Source organism: Ambystoma mexicanum, chromosome 12 (assembly GCF_040938575.1).
Source record: "Ambystoma mexicanum isolate Mex_15411 chromosome 12, UKY_AmexF1_1, whole genome shotgun sequence".
NCBI classification, from domain to species: Eukaryota; Metazoa; Chordata; class Amphibia; order Caudata; family Ambystomatidae; genus Ambystoma; species Ambystoma mexicanum.
In genome coordinates this window covers 1,106,163,083-1,106,183,220 of record NC_090936.1, presented here as the reverse complement: position 1 = coordinate 1,106,183,220, position 20,138 = coordinate 1,106,163,083, and positions in this window count along the sequence as shown.

The following is a 20,138-nucleotide window of genomic DNA, read 5'->3' as shown; positions in this document are numbered from 1 at the left end:
TGACACCAGTGCAAACAGAGAACACACACAGATATCTCTAATAGAAGGGGCTGTCCATTTTATGGTTATACTTCAAATGAACACAGCAGTGATAGACGGTCCCCTGAGTTAGGGACTGGCTTGGTATTTGAATATAACCATTGTCACTGTGTCTGCCCTTCAAGTTGGTTGCCATCACAATGAGAGAAGTTCTATATACAGTCAGGAGAGGAGAAATGTAGTTAGGCTGTCAGGGCTCCCAACAGACCTTATAAGGGAACAAAGGACTTGCCTACAGGGTCTAACAGTACGTTTGTTATATTCTATTTTCTGGCGATTATTGGTATGTTTGCCTCCAGTAAAATCTGTGTAGGTTCAGAAGCACTACCAACCAATCCGTTACCAGCATAAAAAAATAAACATTAACTCACAGGAGAAACAGACTGTTGGTTTTAATCTGAATGTAATCCCTTGCAAAAAGGAAGGATATTTTGAGAGGCAAAATGGTACTAACATTGTACATTGGCATTTATAAAAATAATTTACATGGTTCATTTCTAATGATCACTTTCAGTATACATATTACTCATGATAGGAATTTACACTGAGCAAAGTGCACTACCAAAACCTAGATTAACCATATCAAATATATAGAAGTTATTCTATGCCCCCCCCCTTTTCAGGAATGGCCTAAAAGCCCCACTCTTCAAAGAACATCTTGCCTATTACTGATCGCTTCACACAACCCCAATTTTCCATCTAAGGATATCCCCGTTACCCTTCTTCCTCTATCCACCCTGCTCCTCTGCTACCCCGGCACCCCAGTTTGCCTTTCCAATGTACAACGCTCCATTGCTTCCCAGTTTGGGTTGAGCTTTATAATTCCTACACGCCCTATAGTTAAGGCCCCTTAAAACTAGACATTTTGGGGAAATGTATGAAATGTTTGGAATGTTAATAAGAAAACAAAATAAACATTGTTTTTGGCTTAGTCCCATTAATTTCCCCACAGAGATAACGTGCTTCCATTGAAGAATTGTAGTGCAATAACCGCTGGACAGATTTGCACCAAATAAGGAACATGTTGGGCAAAAACCTTGCAGATGTGCCTTTTGTGATTTGATGTAAATCCTTTCAGTAGTTCTGCAATAATTTGACAGAGAAGAGGGTGCCCACTAATCCTAAAACACTTTTATATATCTCCCATGGTGCACTGCAGCAACAGAAAGGAAACACAGCCATCTTGTTTTTTCATCAATGCCAGACATTTTTGCAGTGCTGAGGCTACTGGCCATGCATTTAGGCTATGGTTAGTGTGATCTGGCAAGGTATTATGGATGGTTTATAGGCCTCGGTGGGTAGCTAGGGCCACTGCCTTCATTCTTTTGTAATCATTGATGCAACATGTACACTGGCCACAGCCACTGGACCCCGAGGCCACCAGACCCTCTGTGTTTTTTTTAATAGGTCAACATGGAAAGTGGGCACAGCTGAAGGCCATGGCCAAAGACTATGGCTAGTGGATCACTGGGAATGGCTGAATGGCAATCAGTGGACCCTGAGGCCACTGGCAACAAACTTAGGCTATGGCTAGGGGGATCTGATTAGATACTAGGGAGAGGGATGTGGGTCTTGGCATGAAGGCTGAAAGTCATGGCCAGTGGCCTGACTTTGCCGATTTTCAAATCACAGGTGCAACAGGTACAATGTCAACAGTCTAAGACCCTGGCCACTGGCTAGTGGGCCCGAAGAAACTATAGTATAACAAAACCCTTGACATTCAGTGAAAAAAAATTGAAAATGTTGAGAAAGTTAAGGTGATCTCATTCATTGCAACAAATCCCTTGAAATCCAGCAGGTGTGGGAACTGATGATCATCTTAACTCGGCGTCTCCCCCGTTACAAAGCCTTTGGCCACATGGTATCTCAGAAAGAATCGTATATTCTGGTATACACTTTTTTAACTAGTTGTACTGATTCAACAAATGCCTATTAGAAAGGGGAAGGGCATAGATGCCATCCATGAAGGTTTCTAACAGCTTGGCATGACATCAAAGAGCATTTTGAAACAAAGGAATGACCACCGATCTTTTTACACAAAAAGTGTTGTGTACTTGGATCACTAACTACATACATTCACCCTAACCTTAACATGCTCGTAACGATAAACCATATGAACTGCTTTGGGCAGCCCTGGGATTTCAATGTGAGAATAAATGGTTCTGAAATCTATTACTCCCTTTTGAGTTCAAGTACTGTCCTGCTTCTCATTTCAGAGATAATGGCCCTCATTCTGACTCAGGCGTTAAGGGGTTTACGTCGCCGTAAACGGCGCCGGCCCTTAACGCCTGATTACAAGGTTCCCTTTGCGGGATGGCTTTTAACGGCTGCAGCCGTTAAAATCCATGCCGCAAAGGGACCTTGGCGATAATTACGGCACCGTAATTTACGGTGCCGTAATTATCGCCTTTCCCCATTCCCATTATGCCCTATGGGGCGAAAATGGGAATGGGGAAGGGTAAAATGGGAAATGGGGATTTACCACCCCACTCACCTTGGAATGGGGCGGTAGATCCGCCAACCAGCATGGCGTAAACATAGTTTACGCCATGGTGGTAAGGGTACGACCCAGGCGGTAATTTACCGCCTGGGTCGTAATGAGGGCCAATGTTTCCTTTTCCAAAAACCAGATTGGGTATGCCAGGAGAAAGGGTCCACGTTTGGCATATGAGGAGAGCGTTGCTAACTTGCAAGACTTTGGAAGAGGAAAGGCTGAAAAGGAAGACAAGTTTCAGTGCATGTTGGGATATTCACATGCCAATTCACAGACATCCTTGGATAATTTAATACAAAGGGTACAGTTCTTCAGCCCCCCAAAAAACAGTAGAATGCAGAGTGTGAAGGGATGTGAAGGCTAATACACCCAACTTGTTTATACAAAAGAAAGGGCAGGGGGAAAATGCAGGATTTCATAAATGCTTACAATCTAGGTGATTACTAATTTGTATTAATAAATATTCACTGACAAAAACATTGTTAAAGGGACGTTATGGTTAAGTTGCACTAGTAAAAACCTGTGCAATTCGCTCACACAAAACATTGTTAAAGGGACGTTATGGGTAAGTTGCAATACTAAAAAGCTATGAAGTTCACTGACACAAAACTTTGTTAAAGGAACGATATGTTTCAGTTACCCTTAGAAAAACCTATCAAATTCAGTGCAACAAGTGCTTGAAAGGAACATTACACTTACTTCGCACTAATAACAACCTATCCATATCATGTTTACAAGTAAAATAAAAAAAAACAGAAATTCGCCAGTTATGGTAACCTAAGCAACCATAACTCGCCCCACCACTGTACACTGCTAAGACTAACACCCATGACATCAAAGATGGCATCACAAATGCCCAGCCTATCCGCAATGACATTGGAGGCATCTGTACAACGCCAGCACGACCCGCATGTCTGCATGTTGTGCACCACCTATAATTAAGTGTGGGAACAGACGCTTGTTCGTTGTGCAAGTACACGCATGTGTATCTGTTCCTCCATGTCCTGGTGACACCGCCACTGTGCACCATATGCGAATGCACGTTAATTAGATCGCGCCGCCCACTCACGAACTACAGGTAGCGATACAGATAAACATCCCACCTGCTATACCCTATAAAAACCCAGAATCTTTAAAATGGTCAGCGCACGTGTGTTGCACTATTAATCATTGAAGAAGTGGCAACGGTGGTATAGCACACCAAGGCACATGCGTACAACGTATACCACCCAAAACACGTCCTGTGACCGCACCCATGCTGCGCGTGGGCTGTAATGTCGGGTACACGATCTAGACCCTCGGACAGCGGAAAAGTACAGTGTTGTGCAATGTACGTAGTGTTTTCAGAAAGTACACACTAACAACACATATATGTTTTTGAACAATGTAGGCCTGTTTTCCGGGTGCAAGTTCTCCACAGCAGCTCTATAAAAGACCACAACCCAAAGCTGCTCCGCAATCTGTTTGTAGCTTTTCAAAACAGAATAGCAGGCCACATAGGTTTGCCCTGTAAGTGCTGGTGGACCGAATCTGTTGTGATACATTGTCTTTGCAAGTAATGGCAACCACCTCAGCCCGCCTCACTACGTAGAGTACTGTAAAACAGTTTGACCGCCCCTTCCTGTGAACCACACCCTCAGTACCTGATTGGATAATCCCCACAGTCCCATTTCTATTGGCCAGCATGGTGAGAAGTGCAGAATGTGGCACATGCGCTTCCCAAAGTACCGTGAGGGCTGCGTCCCAGTAAAGCAGGAGCAGCCCTTTATCCCTGTCCACTATTTTTTGTCCACCACTACCTAATTGGGTATGGGTAAATAGTCACACATGCATCCACCAATGCCAGCGAAGACATTAGCATCTAACACTGTCAGCTCTGCAGAACACTTCATATGTACTGTTGCAAATTCAGCCTGCAAGTGTCTTGTCATTCGAAAGCACGTCCAGTAGAAAGTTCAGTAAAAGATTGCAAGATTTGTGCATCCACATTCATCCACATGAGCACCCATCACCACAAAATTGAGGTATGAATATTTTTTATGCAGTATGTTTACAACTCTTTTATAAGTGCTTCTGCGCCCGATATCTGCCACTGAGTGTCCATTACGTTCTTGAAAAGTATACTGTTTTTTCTCCCATGCCCTACTATCAAGTGGCACTTCAATGGTATGTGCTTGCAACGTTGTCATTTACCCATATCATACATTGTAATATCGAAACAGAAACTCTCTTCTTTCCTTCCGACAATGCTACGAATTGCTTTCCCCCCTAACCCATCTCCTACATAAATAGTGAAAATAAGACACCCAAACCAGCATTGAATGTATCTTACCAACATAAAGAATGTTCCCAAAAGGTCACTGTCTACACAGCTGTGGTGCTCTCTAGGCTGGACTATTGGAATAGCCTCTTTTTAAATCTGCCCACTTCTACTCTCCACCCTCTGCAACTCATACAGAAGAGGACTCTGCGACTTGTCCTTGGCCTTAAGCCGAGGGATCGTATCTCTCGTGGACTGAAATGTCTGCAATAGGTCCCAGTGGCTGCGATGAATAAGGTGAAAACCTTCATTATGCACAAGGCCTTCTGGGCCCTGGGACCTCAGTACCTTCAACTCTCATTCCTAAATATCTCCCTGCTCAAGCTCTTCCCTCATCTGCCTTCAACTCCGTCATCTGCCTTCAACTCCCTCAGGGTCAGTCTTTCTTCGGCTGGGGCTTCCCTCTGCAACAGCTTCCCTGAAACTTGAAGAAAACCATTGCCAGTTCCGGAAGCACCTCAAATCGTTTCTCTTTGTATCTGCTTTTTCTCCTCTGCTCCCTGGCTGACTTCCTGGCTGCAACTGATTCTCCACTGGTTACCTGGCCAGTCCCTGATGTCGGGCCCAGGCCACCTCCCCCTGCCAGTAGCACCCCTGCACAGCCTTTCTGGCAAACCCTGCACTTGGGGACTGTTTTCTGTATCGCAAACAGTTCCACCACCACCTGATGTCTGCACTTATCCTTGCACTGGGCACAATCGGGCCATATTTTTACTTATTGTCATTTGATCTTCTTCCCATGTACTACACTTTCCCCTGCCCCTACCCATGCACTTGGGCGATCAGAGAGACACCTGGCCTAGTAGGTTAATATTCTCTGTCTCCCCTCTGTTCCCCCTCCCTTGCCTCATCGCGCCTCGCAAAACTTGTGTATAGGCTCATTATAAATGGCATATCATACAATTTAACATCATATGCTACCATACACACATTGCATTGATACCAACAGGATGCCTGCCACTGTACACGTAACAGGTTTTTTTTCCTACCCCACTTACTACAAACTTTTCAAAAATGATCGCACAAAAGCCGCATTGAATGCATGTTACCAACTTCGCACAAGTTCATACAGTGCATGCATACAAACAGGATGCCTTGCCCTTACCTTGCACACTTCCACCATAGCCTTCTGCACTTCTTTGTGCAAAATGACCTTCTGCCACAGTTTTTACGTACACACCACAACCACAAACCGTATTGCTCAATGTTGTAGCCTCCACAGTCCCATTTCCATGGGGCCCATCCTGAAAATGGCCGGATGTGGCACAGGTAATCCAGAAACTACCACTGAATCCTCTGAGTTTTTTGTGCTAGAAAGCGAGGGCAATATGAAACAGGGTAGGGGATTGGGTTTGTAGTGGCCCCTCTAAAAAGTTTTGGTCTTTTTTTTTTGTTACATGTTTTTTTTTAAGTGCTTGCAAACAACTGTTTTTGTTTTTACTCTTTGTATGAGTTTCTGTTTGTTTCTCCTCCTTCAATTTTTACCGAATTATGGTCAACGCTTCTTGCACAGTGTAAAAGAAAATTGTATTGCCAATGGCGTTCAAATAAATGCCATTTGCATGGAAGCAGTGTATATTTTGCGACTTCATGCTCTCATAGTGGGTGGAAAACATTCCATCAGTGCACATTTATGCAGACATTCTTCTGTTTATAAGACACCTTCCGAGCTCTGGCTGGGGACAAATTACACCAGCATGGTCCCATACCTCTCTTGGTGGAATGGTTGAGAAAACTACCTTGGCAGTGGGAAAAATCTGCATCACTGCATTCATCAATTTCTTCAGGCGACGGAGGAACCGTCCACACGACATATAACCCAGATGTAGACCTCCATAATGCACCACCACAACTTGACCAGTAACAATAGAGGCAACATATCTGCAAAGATGAGCCATGCTGTCAAAACTGCACGCATAGAGACTGGCCCACAAAGGGTCCACTCCTTCCAACCCTAAAATAGCAGTAACGCCTCTTTGCACGGCATACGTGTGCAGATCTTGTACAAATGTATCACCCACGAGCAGCATTGTGCATCTCTCCATCTTTACCAACCTCATTACACAGGGAGTATTGTGAAAAAGTAGTACTGCCCCTTCCTGTGCACCACACCCTTGACACCTGATTCCATAATCCCCACAGTTCCCTTCGCATGCCCACCATGTTGAGAATGGCAGGATGTGGCACATGCGCTCTCCCAGCTACAGCGAGGGCTACACCCCAGTGAAGCATGGACAGTCCTTGTCCCCTCTTCACTGTTCTTCTTCCAGAACTCCTTCATTGAGTACTGTGAAATAATCATGCATGCATGCAGCAATCACAGCCAATAAATATGCAGCCAACACTATAATTTCTGTACAGCACTCCATTTTGACCGTTCACCACTCCGAGTACACGTTGTGGGTGCTTCCAAAGCACTTTCAGTACAAAGGTCTGGAAAGAAATCCACGATGGCAGCATGCAAAATCATCCAGAGCGGCACCCAGCATGCCTTTGACCATGCACACAAGAGTCTACTGCTTGCCCACACCCAGCACAACATAATGGAGCCATGCATGCAAACATGTGGCCAGAAACCACAATCCACAAACGTAACATAGCCAGCGGCACTTCTATCCAACCCTGAACCATAATACAGTGATGCATGGAAAACTGTAACAGTTAGCAGAGTCCACAAACATACCACTGCCTCCATCACCCCTACCCACTTCCATTCACAAAGTATTGTGTCACTGCCAACCAGCAACACAATCTTCACAACATTGACCTACTCCCAGGAAGCTACACAAACCAGAACATTCAAGCACATAGGACATTCACTTCAAGTGTACCCTCTTCTATACTGACAGTGTTTCAACATTGCACCCAGTGGGTACACTGCAGGACTTTTCAATGCACAATCTCCAGCCATACACCGAAAACAATAGGATGTTCTAACAATGACCGCAGCAATGGAATAAAGAATTTATGAAGGTCAGAGCACTTCTGGTGCTCTATGAAGAGTAAAATGTGTTCTACAACCATTCCATAAAGGTGAGCACCCTCTGACAGATGCAGTCCAAACTGCATTGCTGTGATGGGTGTGGGCAAGGCCTAGACTATTGGGTACATGGTCTACGGCCTATACACTTTGGCCATGCACCCAATAGTCTAGGCTTTGCCCACACCCACTGCAACGTAACGTACCCATGCATGGAAACATGTGCCCAAGTACCACACTCCACACACGTACCACCGCCAACGCCACTGCTACCCAACCTCCACACCTTATGAAAACATCCAACAGTTAGCAGATTCTACAAACATTCGACAGCCTCCGGCACCTACACCCACTTTCATTCACACAGTATGGCGTTACTGCCAACCAAACCAAAAAAAAATATGCAACAGTGGCCCCGCTCCCAGCCGTCTATTCAGTACACAAAAGCAATACCTCATAGTGCAGTATAGTAGTCAATGGACACTACACAATCCTATGAAATATGCAGTTCACCCCTATCCACTTCTCTGCACACACTATTTGAATATTGCACCCACTTCACACACTGCAGTATCCATGCACATGGAAGATGCCCTTCAACCCTACCCGCTTCTATACTGACAGTATTCCAACATTGCACTCAGTGCACACACTGCAGAACTGTTCACTCCATTAGCTGCAGCCATGGAGTAAACACTGTAGGATGTTCTAACAAGCACCACACGCATAGCTGCAACAATGTATGCAGTGCTGACGAACCACACACAGAGAAGGCAACGATGTCAAACATATTGCAACCACGACATAATGCACTCCCCTTCTGCAATTGAGCTCCCACCAGTCACCACGGAAAGAGGTCTCTGCACCAGCTGTCCTGCCGTACCGAAGCCTGCCTGCATTCAGCACACATGGTAGTGGCCTGTTCAGAGGCCCGCGGATTGGCCCTTTACGGACGAATACTGCAAACACAACAACGTCTTTGTCCACCTATTGACATATCTCAGATGAATCACTACTCACTCCCCAACCCTTTGCATCCCTTCTTCCCACCACCACATGGCGTAATATATGTTTTCCAATGTACTCCCCTTCTGCAAATCAGCTGCCACCAGTCACCACAGTAAGAGGTTGTGGCACAAGCTAATGTGCCGTAACTAAGGCTGCCCTCATTCAGCACACATGGTAGTCGCCTGTGCAGGGACTGGCGAATTGGCGCAGTACGCACGGACAGTACAGGCACACCACCGTCTTTGTCCACCTAATAATCGCACATCTCAGATAAACCACTTCTCTCTCCCCCGCCCTTTCCATCCCTTTTTCCGACCACCACATACCTTACATTACATTTCTCAGTCACATTCGGCGCCGCACTGTCCTCCGATACACCATGGCAGCGTTTCCCAAAAATGTTGATGCACACCACTCTTCCCTCCAGCCAACCACCGGCCGCGTCCAAAGTTCGCCGATATCACAACGTACTCCTAGCCAATGAGACTTCTGTCTGCGGAGTGAACAGGGAAATGGGTCAGCGGAGCAGAGCCAGATATCACACATTTTTTGAGATGTACATTCAGTTCTTTGCAACAAAAGTACTGGTCGGAATGCCACCAAACACACAAAAGCACGCTTTCGGAACCAAGCCACAGCCCCTGCTGCAAATTTGGTGAAAATCCATCCAGCCGTTTGGGCTGTAGCCGTGCGCAAAGTTTTTGTCCATTCAGTCTATGGAAAAATAAAATGTTTTTATACACCCCCTAACTCTTTGCCCTCCTGGACCAAACCTCACTCAACTTGGTGAAAACATTCAGAGCCAGCCATATACTTTTTTTTTTGCAAAGTTTCTTGAGGATTCCTCCAGGGGGAGCAAAGTCATAAGCAACCGAAAAAGGGGCCTTCCTTTGGTTTTAGCGGGCCATGTGATACAAAGATGACACATATTGCCCTAATATCTGGCACATATGTTATGTTATGTTATGTTATGTTATGTTATGTTATGTTATGCTATGTTATGTTATGTTATGTTATGTTATGTTATTGGGCATTTGTAAAGTGCCTTTGACCATTGGCATGATTCCAAAGTGCTGTGGGTTGAACGCCCTCGAGGACCGTAGTCCAGGTCAGTGGAGGGAGTAGTGTATTAAATAGTGCTTGTGTTCACTCAGCATGTGCGCACCCAGAGTCGATTAAGTGGTGTGTAGCTGCATTCTACTGCTAGGTGTCGTGCCGTGGTTGTGTGAGATCAGTATAATGCATGCAGCAAGGCAATGCAGACTTGGGAAGCTGCATTCTAGCAGCAGTAGATTGTGTGAATGGGATTATGTGTGCAGCTAGGATGATTATCGTGGGGTATAGCTGCGTTCTAAAGACTGTTGAGGTTATCATGGAGGTGTGTAAGTATGTGTGCAGCTAGGCCAAATTAATCGAGGGGTATAGCTGCATTCTATTGTTTGTTGGTGCAGAAGAGAGAGTTGCATATTGGTGTTTGACTGCCTGTGTGGATTGGAGGGAGACCCTGTTCCTGGTGACCTTCCAGTGCCTGGATAAGATCAGGGTGCTAAGAGCTTAAGTATAGTAAGTGAAGATAAGTGGACTAAGGACACACCCTTGGGGAATTCTAACAGTAATGGGGGTAAGGCTGTCTGTGTTCAATGGAGAACTTATCACCAAAAACAGGGTGCCACAATTGGTGTCTGATTGCATCATCTTAGACTATTGCCTTTCATGAGTCTTTTCTTGTCTGCAGTTTCTGTACCATATATTCCCCTCCATCTTCTGGTCACCTGCTCAGCATCTGTCCCTCTTTATATGGTACTTGATCCACAATTCTATTGCATTGTAGTAGTCATTTATATAGCGCCTTTTCCCATGTGTATGGCCTCAAAGCGCTTTGTGGTATGAACACCCTCAGGGATCAAAGTCCAGGTATGGGAAAGTTCTCAGAGGAGGCTTAAGATGTGTGTGTGCATTTGGCCAAGATTAGGACTTAGGAGGGCTGGCTAGGCTCCAGTAAGCAAACCAAGAGAACAGGCATGTGGGTGGGTCTGAGGGAGGTCACAACAGAGCGCTAGAGCAGGTGACTCTATATGTACCCAGTTAGACCGGCATTTGTCATAGGTTGTCGATGTATTCTAATGGCAGAGGTGTGAGGCAAGTCTGATGTTTCAGTGCAAAGTAGTTATGTGGCCAGCTAGACCAAATGTGTACTAGTTCTAGCTCCAATATAAAGTGCGTGGCTAGATAGCCGTGACTGTGGAAGAAGTCCAACGAAGTGGTGCATTTATACATACCTTAAACTCAGATGGAGCTTATCTTTGATGTCGCTGTGTCATCCAATCTTCTGTGGGGAAGAAAAAACGGATACATTTGTAGACCATTTATAGGCACTATGGACAAACTGCCCTCAAGTCTACCAAGTGCAATAGACTTGCTGTCCTAGAACATCTTCTAGGCGGGGCAGACAGGCTACCATAGAAACTAGGATAGTGGTATTCTCTAAGTACAATAGACAGGATGCCTTGATAGTCTTAATACATATCTTCCAAGTTCTACACATGCTAAACAAAGGAGTCTATTAAATGCAATATCAAGGACACCTGCATATAACTACTGTGTGTTACAATGGCTAACCGAAGCAGTTATAAGTGCAACATATATCTTTGAGCGTCATGGGTGGGATAAACATTATACAGTGCAAATGCTCTAAGTGTAACCTGCATGTGCTTTCTTCTAGTTGCAATGCTAGGCTACCCACATAGCTAGGTACAACCCCATGGCTGTCTTTACAGGTATTGCAAGCGTATAAGTGGGATAATATCAAGAAAAAGTCAGGTCCAGTACCAAGGCCCTGGAGCAGTGGGAAGCTATCCTGACAGATCTTTAAGCACAGAAGGGGCAGACCTAATACATATTCCTGGTGCAATTAACAGTCTGTCCTCAAAGAACTTCAGGCGCATTGGGCCAGCTCTCCCTATGATCATCAGAGTTCTGGGGATATCATCATAAAACATCTGCGTAAATGGACAGGCTAGCAAGAGAGTGCTACACCATTCCTACACCTTTAATACTCCGCCAAAGTCCATCTAAGTGCACCTCATTTCCTAACCCCAACAATCCATCTAAGTGCGTCACATTTCCTACCCCCAAAATCCATCTTAGTGCATCACATTTCCTCCTCAAAAATCCATCTAAGTTCATAACATTTACTACCCGCGGGAAACCATCTAAGTGAATCACATTTCCTACCCCCAAAATCCATCTAATTACATCACATTTCCTCCCCCAATATCCAACTAAGTGCATCACATTTCCTCCCCACAAAATCCATCTAGGTGAACCACATTTCCTACCCCAACAATCCATCTAAGTGCGTCACATTTCCTACCCCCAAAATCCATCTAAGTATGTCACATTTACTCCCCCAAAAATCCATCTAAGTGTGTCACAATTCCTACCCCCAAAAATCCATCTAAGTGCATCACGATTCATACCCCCAAAATACATCTAAGTTTGTTACATTTCCAAACCCCAAAATCCATCCATGTGCATCACATTTCCTACCCAAAAATCCATCTAAGTGCACCACATTTCCTACCCCCATCAATCCATCTAAGTGCGTCACGATTCCTACCCCCAAAAATCCAACTTAGCAATGGGCTAATTATAGGGCTAACTATAGGGAACAGTATAATGGCTAACTATAGGGCACAGCAAAGTTCAACATAAGCTAGCTATGGAGAGCAGCACAGTGGCAAACTATTGGGTGCAGTACAATGGCTAACTTTGGAGGGCAGCTCAGTTCACAATAGTAGTTGTATAAGGGTGGCATGGTTTTCTGGAGCACAGTAATGGCTTTGCTGCCTGCCCATACCACCGTACCTGGTTGTCACAGCAGGATGACTTGTAAAGCGTCCATGGACAAACAGGGGCAAACAGGGATGGGTGCTGCCTCAAGGGGAGCTGCTCTTTGCCTTTGGCCCTTAGCCAATGGCTGCTCGGGCCAGGTTGCCTTGCGTTCCTCTGTTAAGGAGGAGGCCACCCCAACAAAAAATCCAATCACAGGGCATTGAGGGGGGGAGAGGGAAGTAAGTGAACAAGGGAGAGATATGGGATGGAAGCAGCCTGGGGCTATGAGCAGGGCAAAAAAAAGGAAAAAGAAACCAAAAGAGGAGGTGACAGCGGCCCACTCACCTAACCAGGACAGAATTAGCAGGACCTGCTTGCACGGGCCTGCAGATGGTAATACCGTCTTGGTTCCAGTGTTCTGGGAGGTTAGGCCACCCCAACAAAAACACCAATCACAGGTCAGGGATGTGGGGAGAGGGTGGGAAGTGGACAATGGAGGATCCGGGAGGCAAGCAACCTGGGGCAGTGAGCAGGGCAAAAGGAAGGGAAAATAAACCAAAATACAACTAAAATGGAGGAGGGGCAGTGGCACACTCACCTTACCAGGACGGAATTAATAGGACCCGCTTGCACTGGCCTGAAGAAGGCAATACCATCCTGGTTCCAGTTTTGTGGGAGGTTAGGCCACCCCAACAAAAACACCAATCAAGGGTTAGGGGGGCATTTAGTGGTAGTCGCAGGGCACTGCATGACCTGTTCTCAAAAACCCAAAGGTTTGATGACCAGGCAAGTCTGCAACACCATTTCTCGTGTGACTTGCACTGCACCCATGGTTCCCTATGTGTTGAGGTCCCGCAGATTGTTCTGTTTCTGACATGAGGCAGCATGATGTGTTTGCACAAGTACAGGAAAGTCAAGGTAGAAAAAGAAACTAAAGGTGAAAGACATATATGCACCTTCAACTCCAAGGGGGGAGGAAGGGTGGGCGCATGAGAATCCAAGCAGATACAAGCATCAGAAATATGATTATGATAAGTAATGTATGCCTTCTGAGGCTTGTGGATCTGATTAGAATCACATGCTGTGCATAGATTAGCAAGCAGTATGTGGAGTCAGGATGTGCGATATCTGAAGGGCCAGCGGCAAATAGATGTCTTAATACTGCTTGACCCACCTGGGAACCTGCTTTTGAGTGTGTATCTAAGTAATAGTTTTGTGTAAATGTGTGAATGGAACTCCAAGCAGCTGCTTTGTAAATTGCATCTAATGGAACATTTGCAATGAAAGCTAGAGTAAACCTGTACCTTGAGTAGAGTGGGCTCTCGGTGTGACAGGTAAGGTATGTTTAGATAGGACTCCTTCCATGAAAGCTTTGATTACAGGAACTTTCTACCATGACACTTTGCTTGCGAGGTGGTGTATGCAAATAGTGCTGCCAAATCTACTTAAAGGAATTAATGACGAACCCTGAGTCTGAAAGGTAAAGCAGATAGTGTACTATATCCGAAAGGGTAAACAGTCAATCCAAATGATTTTGTGTGATTTGCACCAAATCGTTTCCATTTGTCCATTTGTTACAATAACAGTGCCTTGTGTTGTGATTTTGTGCCTCTTTTAAGACGTCCATACATCTTTGTGGAAGGCTTAAATGTCCAAACTCTGTGACTTCAGGAGCTAAGCTGCCAAATTCAGAGTTTGAGGTTATGGATGGAATGTTTTCCTCTGGTGTTGGGACAGCATGTTGACATGTGTATGGGCATGGAAGTTTGATTGGTTTGCACACAGACAGTTTGAGTAGGTGTGGATACCATGGTGGTTGAGCCCACATTGGTGCTATTAGGATAAGAGTGACTTGGTCTGGTACATTTTGTAAACTATTTTGTTGAGGAGTGGTTTTGGGGGAACCGCGTAAGCAAGTTTACCTGACCAGTTTAGCCACAGGGCTTTCCCTTTGGATCTTGTTTGGGGAAGCGTGGATGTAAAGTTTAGACGTTGCAAACAGATCGAAGTGTGGATTGCCCGAATGGCTGCTGTTTTCACATCGGTATTTCTGAGAAAAATACATTATTTTCTAGTAGAATTCAAATAAAATGTATAAATGTATTTTTCCAGTTCATGACCTTTCAGAAACACCTTAAAACATGTATTTTTAACAACTTTCACATCTGCTCCCATATTGTTCTCTTTCTTGGATGTAACCTTAGGGTTGTCAGTGCCTTTTCTTGTCTCTGTTTCGCCTAGCCACGGTTGGGTATTTGCAGCGTTTTATAAAACTGTGCTTCCATACGATACATAAAATGTTCAGCCAAATGTGTTACATAAAACCCATATACATGTATACATAAACACATACACATAACCATACACACATATATATTACATGGCCACGGTAGTGGCCATGTAGTTATGGTTAAGTTGCTGTTTCCATAGGAAGAGCACTTTTTGGGCGGCTTATAACTTCGCTCTCCCTGGACGAATCCTCACCAAACCTTGCAAAAAAAGTATTTGGGTCACTCCGAATTTTCTTGCAAAGTTTGGTGAGGATTCGCCCAGGGGGGGCAAAGATATAGGGGGGGTCCCAAAACTTTTTTTTTTCCCATAGACATAATGGGAAAAAACTTTGCTCACGCCTATAGCCCAAACCGCTGCACGGATTTACACCAAATGTGCGGCAAGAGCGGCGGCTTGGTCCCGAAAGCGTGCTTTGCTTTATTTGGTGTAAATCCGTCCAGTAGTTTTTAATAAAATGACAAAAATGTAAGTGAAAAAAATTAGTGATATCTGTGTTCGCTTCGCGGACACATTTCCCTGTTTGCTCCGCGGACAGAACAGTGATTGGGCAAGCAGCTTGCGTGATGTCCGCGGACATCAGACGTGCTCTCTCATTGGATGCGGTGAAAGCGTGCAGTGTGTCTGGCTTCAGAGAGGCCCGCCATCTTTGTTCCTCCGCCTGCACAGTAAGTCTTGTGTCTATCTCCTGTTCCTCCCACCCCCGCTCATGCCCCGTGTGTCCTTCTTGTCCCCCCCACCCCCACTCATGCTCTGTGTCTCCCCTGTTCCTCCAGCCCCCCGCTCACGCCATCGGCACACGGTGGCCAGCGCAGGGCCGAGGAGCGGGATCTGCCACCTGCACACGAACGCTGTGTGTCTCTCTCCCTCCCCCCACCCCCGCTCATGCCCCGTGTGTCTCTCTCCCCTTCCCCCACCCCCGCTCATGCCCCGTGTGTCTCTCTCCCTCCCCCCCACCCCGCTCATGCCCCGTGTGTCTCTCTCCCTCCCCCCACCCCCCACTCATGCCCCATGTGTCTCTCTCCCCTTCCCCCCACCCCCGCTCATGCCCCATGTGTCTCTCTCCCTCCCCCCCACCCCCCGCTCATGCCCCGTGTGTCTCTCTCCCTCCCCCCCACCCCCGCTCATGCCCCGTGTGTCTATCTCAATCCCCCCCACCCCCGCTCATGCCCCGTGTGTCTCTCCCCCTCCCGCCCACCCCCGCTCATGCCCTGTGTGTCTCTCTCCCCTTCCGCCCACCCCCGCTCATGCCCCGTGTGTCTCTCTCCCCTTCCACCCACCCCCCACTCATGCCCCGTGTGTCTCTCCCTCCCCCCCACCCCCGCTCATGCCCCATGGGTCTCTCTCCCTCCCCCCACCCCCGCTCATGCCCAGTGTGTCTCTCTCCCTTCCCTCCACCCCCGCTCATGCCCCGTGTGTCTCTCTCCCCTTCCACCCACCCCCCACTCATGCCCCGTGTGTCTCTCCCTCCCCCCCACCCCCGCTCATGCCCCGTGGGTCTCCCTCCCTCCCCCCACCCCCGCTCATGCCCGGTGTGTCTCTCTCCCTTCCGCCCACCCCCGCTCATGCCCCGTGTGTCTCTCTCCCCTTCCACCCACCCCCACTCATGCCCCGTGTGTCTCTCCCTCCCCCCCACCCCCACTCATGCCCCGTGTGTCTCTCTCCCCTTCCACCCACCCCCCACTCATGCCCCGTGTGTCTCTCCCTCCCCCCCACCCCCGCTCATGCCCCGTGGGTCTCCCTCCCTCCCCCCACCCCCGCTCATGCCCGGTGTGTCTCTCTCCCTTCCGCCCACCCCCGCTCATGCCCCGTGTGTCTCTCTCCCCTTCCACCCACCCCCACTCATGCCCCGTGTGTCTCTCCCTCCCCCCCACCCCCACTCATGCCCCGTGTGTCTCTCCCTCCCCCCCACCCCCGCTCATGCCCCGTGGGTCTCCCTCCCTCCCCCCACCCCCGCTCATGCCCGGTATGTCTCTCTCCCTTCCGCCCACCCCCGCTCATGCCCCGTGTGTCTCTCTCCCCTTCCCCCACCCCCCGCTCATGCCCTGTGTGTCTCTCTCCCTCCCCCCACCCCGCACTCATGCCCCGTGTGTCTCTCCCCCTCCCGCCCACCCCCCGCTCATGCCCTGTGTGTCTCTCCCTCCCCCCCACCCCCGCTCATGCCCCGTGTGTCTCTCCCCCTCCCGCCCACCCCCGCTCATGCCCCGTGTGTCTCTCTCCCCCTCCAGCCCACCCCCCGCTCATGCCCCGTTTCTCTCCTCCTCCCACCCACCCCCCACCCCCTACTCATGCCCCGTGTGTCTCTCTCCCTCCACCCCCGCTCATGCCCCGTGTGTCTCTCTCCCTCCCCTCCACCCCGGCTCATGCCCCGTGTGTCTCTCTCCCTCCCCCCGCCCCCTGCTCATGCCTCGTGTGTCTCTCTCCCCTTCCCCCACCACCTGCTAATGCCTCGTGTGTCTCTCTCCCTCCTCCCCACCCCCGCTCTTGCCCCGTGTGTCTGTCCCCCTCCTGCCCACCCCCGCTCTTGCCCCGTGTCTCTTTCCCACTCCTGCCCACCCCTGCGCATGCCCCGTGTCTCTCCCCCTCCCGCCCACCCCCGTGTCTCTCCCCCTCTCCCCCACCCCCCGCTCATGCCCTGTGTGTCTCTCTCCCCTTCCCCCACCCCCGCTCATGCCCTGTGTGTCTCTCTCCCTCCCTCCCCCCCACCCCGCACTCATGCCCCGTGTGTCTCTCCCTCCCCCCCACCCCCGCTCATGCCCTGTGTGTCTCTCCCCCTCCCGCCCACCCCCGCTCATGCCCCGTGTGTCTCTCTCCCCTCCAGCCCACCCCCCGCTCATGCCCCGTTTCACTCCTCCTACCACCCACCCCCTACTCATGCCCCGTGTGTCTCTCTCCCCCACCCCCGCTCATGCCCCGTGTGTCTCTCTCCCTCCCCATCACCCCGGCTCATACCCCGTGTGTCTCTCTCCCTCCCCCCACCCCCTGCTCATGCCTCGTGTGTCTCTCTCCCCTTCCCCCACCACCTGCTCATGCCTCGTGTGTCTCTCTCCCTCCTCCCCACCCCCGCTCTTGCCCCGTGTGTCTGTCCCCCTCCTGCCCACCCCTGCTCTTGCCCCGTGTCTCTTTCCCCCTCCTGCCCACCCCCGCTCATGCCCCGTGTCTCTCCCCCTCCCGCCCACCCCCGTGTCTCTCCCTCTCTCCCCCACCCCCCGCTCATGCCCTGTGTGTCTCTCTCCCTCCCCCCACCCCCCGCTCATGCCCTGTGTGTCTCTCCCCCTCCCGCCCACCCCCCACTCATGCCCCGTGTGTCTCTCCCTCCCCCCACCCCCGCTCATGCCCCATGTGTTTCTCCCCCTCCCGCCCACCCCCGCTCATGCCCCGTGTGTCTCTCTCCCCCTCCAGCCCACCCCCCGCTCATGCCCCATTTCTCTCCCCCTCCCACCCACCCCCTACTCATGCCCTGTGTGTCTCTCTCCCTCCCCACCCCCGCTCATGCCCTATGTGTCTCTCTCCCTCCCCTCCACCCCCGCTCATGCCCCGTGTGTCTCTCTCCCTCCCCCCACCCCCTCATGCCTCGTGTGTCTCTCTCCCCTTCCCCCCACGCCCTGCTCATGCCTCGTGTGTCTCTCTCCCTCCCACCCCCGCTCTTGCCCCGTGTGTCTGTCCCCCTCCTGCCCACCCCCGCTCTTGCCCCGTGTCTCTTTCCCCCTCCCGCCCACCCCCGCTCTTGCCCCGTGTCTCTTTCCCCCTCCTGCCCACCCCCACTCATGCCCCGTGTCTCTCCCCCTCCCGCCCACCCCGCTCATGCCCCGTGTCTCTCCCCCTCCCGCCCACCCCCGTGTGTCTCTCCCCCTCCACCCCACCCCTCGCTCATGCCCCGTGTCTCTCTCCCTCCTCCCACCCCCCGCTCATGCCCCGTGTGTCTCTCTCCCCTTCCCCCCACCCCCTGCTCATGCCCCGTGTGTCTCTCCTGTTGCCCCCACCCCCCGCTCATGCCCCGTGTCTGTCTCCTGTTGCCCCCCGCTCATGCCCCGTGTCTGTCTCCTGTTGCCCCCCACCCCCGCTCATGCCCCGTGTCTCTCCTGTTGCCCTCCACCCCCCACTCATGCCCCGTGTCTGTCTCCTGTTGCCCCCCCAGCCCTCGCTCATGCCCTGTGTCTGTCTCCTGTTCTCCCCATCCCCCGCTCATGCTCCGTGTCTGTCTCCTGTTCCCCCACCCCCCGCTCATGCCCCGTGTCTGTCTCCTGTTGCCCCCCACCCCCGCTCATGCCCCGTGTCTGTCTCCTGTTCCCCCCACCCCCGCTGCTGCCCCGTGTCTCTCTCCTGTTGCCCCCCAACCCCCGCTCATGCCCCGTGTCTGTCTGCTGTTGCCCCCGCTCATGCCCTGTGTCTCTCTCCTGTACCCCCCCACCCCCGCTCATGCCCCGTGTCTCTCTCCTGTTGACCCCCACTCCCCCGCTCATGCCCCGTGTCTGTGTCCTGTTGCCCCCACCCATGTCCCGTGTCTGTCTCCTGTACCCCCCCACTCTGTGCTCATGCCCCGTGTCTCTCTCCTGTTGCCCCCACCCCCCCGCTCATGCCCCGTGTCTGTCTCCTGTTCTCCCCACCCCCGCTCATGCCCCGTATCTGTCTCCTGTTCCCCCCATCCCCCGCTCATGCCCTGTGTCTCTCTCCTGTTGGCCCCAACCCCCGCTCATGCCCTGTGTCTGTCTCCTGTTGCCCCCCACCCCCTGCTCATGCCCCGTGTCTCCCTCGTGTTCCCCCCACCACCCACTCATGCCCCATGTTTCCCTCGTGTTACCCCCCACCCCCCCGCTCATGCCCCGTGTCTCCCTCATGTTCCCCCCCCCGCTCATGCCCCTTGTCTCTCTCCTTTCCCCCCCACCCCCGCTCATGTTCCGTGTGTGCCCTGTACCCCCCCACTCATGCCCCGTGTCTCCCTCGTGTTCCTCCCCACCCCCCGCTCATACCCCGTGTCTCCCTCATGTTCCTCCCCACCCGCTGCTCATGTACCGTGTCTCTCTCGTGTTCCCCCCACCACCGCTCAAGCCCCCTGTTTCCTTCCTTTTCCCCCCACCCCCCGCTCATGCCCTGCTGTGTTCTTTATTCACCCCGCCTTCCCTTTCCATGGTGGCCATCTTGGTAAAAGCTTTTCCTGTAGGAAGGAAAATCTT